This window comes from Schistosoma mansoni, chromosome W (genome assembly GCF_000237925.1).
Source record: "Schistosoma mansoni strain Puerto Rico chromosome W, complete genome".
Lineage (NCBI taxonomy): Eukaryota > Metazoa > Platyhelminthes > Trematoda > Strigeidida > Schistosomatidae > Schistosoma > Schistosoma mansoni.
Window position 1 is genome coordinate 22,589,850 of NC_031502.1, and position 4,451 is coordinate 22,594,300.

The following is a 4,451-nucleotide window of genomic DNA, read 5'->3' on the forward strand; positions in this document are numbered from 1 at the left end:
CAGATAACACTATTTAGCTTAAATTTACCTTGTTCATTAACTTACGAGTATATAGTACTTTGATTATTACTATTAATATTATTACTTTTAGTAGTGGTAGTAGTAGTAGTAGTGGTAGCAGTAGCAGTAGTGGTAGTAGTAGTAATGGTAGTAGCAGTAGTAGTAGTAGTAGTAGTAGTAGTAGTAGTAGTTGTTGTTGTTGTTGTTGTTGTTGTTGTTATACTAGTATTCATAATTACGTATATATTTTGGCAGGCATCTTTAAATATCGTCTGTCTATAAAATAAAAATTAAATTACGTCATGACAATCAACTTACTGATTGTAATTGCCAAAACGTTTTACATTACAGAAATAATAAAAGTTTGAATCAAATTAAAACAAAAAAGAGACAAAGAAAAAAACAATACTGATCATAGTAGATATTGAAAATTTGAAAGATCATAGGCAAACAAAAGGGGTAGATATTATAAAATAAAAGAATAATTCAAGGTTATATGTTACTATTGATCCACTAGGGTGTTTGGTACCTGAGTGGTTGCACCACAGGATTAAGCTGTACTGTTTAGATTGTAGCAATGAATCCTATATAGTGTCTCGTTCTCCTATAGGGCAGGATTGAGCTGTACTGCTTGGGTTAAGCCTGAGCAGTATCTGGCTCTCTTGTTAAACAGGATTGAGCTGTACTGTTTGGGTTGCCGCGTGAAAGTCTGGATAGTGTCTGGTTCTCCTGAAAACCAGTACAAAATTACCCTGGCTCATAAGGGTATATTATATAACTGTGATATGTTACTATAAATTTTGTATCAAAAAACAAACCTGTAAAATATTGAACAGTTCATAATGTTATATCCTAGCGAAGACATAAGTATGGGTAACTTCCGGGACCTACTAGTGGAAGATTATTCTATATATATTCTTATTGTCTAACTATTCAGTAACTAGAATGTGTATATCTATATTCATCTTACTACGAGCTTCATTTTGACCTATGGACTATTATTATACTATTTACTGTTCCTAAATTATATTCAGTTTACTGATTACTGTCTCCCACGTTCACAGCCACACTTGGCTTGATCTTGTACAAATGTTATTTCCTATTTTATAGTGTGATGCAGTCTGTCTGTCTGGTATATAAACAGAGTATGCATGAAATAAATGATTCGCATAGTAGAAGCTGCAATTGGTGGTCTGGGTTCAATTGGAAGGGCTAGACGGACAAGGGGCCAATAAGGACTCTAGACTGCTCATACCAGTTGAACGTCACTGATTTGGCACAGTGTTAAGATTAGAAAAGTCATATTCCCATTAGTGGATAACTCACGTGATAAAAGCCGGACATTAAATCATAACGAATTGAATACGGATATATATATATATACACTACTGTAAAGTTAACTCTAATGACTAGTATTGATGTTATTAAATCACTAATGCTACTGTAGTGAAGAAGAACACGACTAGGGACAATCGAATGTATTTGAGCACAAAATTACAAAGTATCTCACTAAAGTCTGATAATCATTACAGTAAATAGTTAATTTGCAAACTATCAATCAATTGTCTTAATCTTGACTGTTTCTTCTGCAAACATCAGTCCATCTTCCCTGATTTCATTGTTCATGCATTTTCATACCAACTGCATTCCGTTCCTGTTCTTTTGTTATCGATCTTCCCCGGAAAAACATTTAATGCTTGACCATCACTATATACTACTTATATGGATATAAGTAACCAACACCACACTACTACAAATAATGTCTGATCAATTCGTCACCTTAATAAAATTCGAAAATTTCCAGAAACATATACTAATAATTATTATTTGTTCACTGATGATTAGCTTTGAGAGAGAATTTCTAGAGTTCCATTAAGAAATTCTAGTCAACGAATTTCAAAGGTGTCGAGTGTGAGAAATCTACACAGAGGAGATAATGTTGATAGCAGTTTTAGAGGCGTTGTCTTTTATCAATATTTACAAAGAATTATTAGGTATTTGAGATCACTTTAGGTATCGTGTTTTTTACTCTGGGGTGGGAATTATTTAATTTGCTCCCCCTTTTGACTTGGATACCTAGAGAAGTGGTGGAAAGTTTAAGGGTCTACTATCTCCGCATCACGTCAAGAAGCCAACCTTTATGTATATTAGAACAAACTTAAGCTTAATTGACTTTCAGTGTATAAGACGCATCTGTAGTGTGTTCTACTTATGTGGACAGACATAAGTAGTATCTAGCAAGAACTGGAAGTAGAATGCTTACCTGAAAAAAAGTGAAATAAAACGAAGAAAACAAAGAACAATCAGAATAACAAAGGAATCGGATAAATGATGAAGTATGGATAGGACAACTGAAGGAAGATATGCAAATGATTTACTTGTTGTATGATTTTCATGTTTTACAAAGGCACTCTTTTCGTTCACTATACTACATACTACATCCAGTGTATTTCAATGTAAGTAAATACATATTTAACCTATAACCACATTCTTCGGTCACCCAAAGACATAGCACAACTAGTATTACAGATAATGATATTTAAAGAATGCAACCACATATTGTTTTTTATTCAACTCCTATTTTCAACCTATGCCTTAAGCATCTACACATTTGAATTATTCGGACAAAGTGTTTTTCATGTGCATCTTCCAAAATACTTCGAACAAGAGTAATGCTTTTTCGCCCAATCATCATGTAAGTAAGCAAACATGATGCTACTTTAGTCCAAAGCTATAAAGTCTTAAAGACAGTTTATAACGTAAAATAAACCTATGAGTAATTCTATTTCAACATTGTTTTATTTCGTCCTAAGGTCTTTTTTATTTCTGATTCTTTGGTTCAACTTTCATAAGAACCTTAGTAACTCCGTTTTACTTTACTTGAATTAGTAAAGACATTATTACCAAATGACAGCAGTTTTAGTACTAAGACCAGAAGTTCGGTAATTTCTTGCGATTTATGTATCTCTGTAAACTTTGTAACTCCCCATTCCGATTGTACGAATAGTACTAATGTTGTAATTCTATCATTTACTAACAATAAGCGCATTTGGAGCGCATTTGTCAGCTGTTGGTAGAATTCATGATGTTTAGTTTGAAACCTTTAGACTCATCTTCTAATTAAACAATTGCGAACACTTTGACAATATATACAGATTGAGTATTTGTTCTAGGAAATAAACTTTAAGAAAATCGGCTGTGTGAACAATGTCAGATAGACGATGTAACGGCTATCACCAACTTCAGTCAGTTGTTCAAGGACAATAAGTTAAAACCTGTCTTCATCTACCGGTCTTTAAACAATACTACTAACTCTTTCACTTCAAAACGTTCATACATTCTCTCACCGTCAATAACGATTGAACAATAAGGGGAACATTCCATTGATTACAAAAACATATACAAAACTGAAGAATCCTTTGTACTCGATTGCTAGCATATTAAGAATTCCAAATATAATATGTTCAGAAATGTTCGTCTAGTTCAACCTACTCCAGATTGCACTATTTCGTGAATTCTTGGTTAGCAAATCAATTTGTATACTTGTAATGATTAAATCTTTACATAATTAGCTACTTCTAATCTTTTCTTTACACTCTTATGGTTTTAACAAATTGTTAATTCTTCATTGTCGTCTACAATAATGATTTACTTAAAACTCTCTGCCATATAAATATAACACTATAAGCAAACATGGACAGTGGCTAGTAGTGGAATCCAGGACGCGCGTTTCGTCCTATTTGGGACTCGTCAGCTGGATGTACCTGCATCTCACAGTTGATATTCACTCTGGGATTCGAACACAGTAACTTTCGCTTCAAACGCCATCGCGTTATCCACTCAGCTACTGAGTCCTGATAGCCATTTGCTTGTACAATGGGGTGAAGTTTGAATTCACTTGGTATTGTTTGTTTGAATCTCCCCATTGATTTTAAGGGGTGCGATTGATCAGTCCCTTGTTGGCATATGTGCATACTGTGCATATTGTCAAGTGAATTCAAACTTCACTCCATTGCACAAGCAAGTGGCTATCAGGAATCAGTAGCTGAGTGGATAACGCGATGGCGTTTGAAGCGAAAGGTACTATGCTCGAGTCCCAGAGTGAACATCAACTCTGAGATGCAGGTACATCCAGCTGACGAGTCCACTGCTAGCCACTATCAATCTTTGCTTATAACGCTTGTGAATTAAGGCTATATCGAGGCAATATGCACAGTATGTACATATGCCAAAAAAGAGGCTGATCAACTGCACTCCTAAAAATCAATGGGAAGATTCAAACAAGCAATACCAAGTGAATACATATAACACTGTTTATTTTTGTTCTATTTCTCAACCACAGCCATAAAAACTACATTTATAGTGACTATTTGATGTCAAATTAACATCCTTTGAGATCACACAAATCTTGAAATAAAATTGTGAATATAATGTAAGTAATACCAATTCAG

General features: G+C 34.0%; 1 non-coding gene across 1 annotated transcript; it reads left to right on the top strand.

The window, feature by feature from the left end:
- Positions 1–4,038: 4,038 nt before the first annotated feature.
- Positions 4,039–4,105, top strand: Smp_tRNA_02178_Gln_TTG.1.1. Its single transcript has one exon. It is a non-coding gene (tRNA).
- The last annotated feature ends 346 nt before the right edge of the window (positions 4,106–4,451 follow it).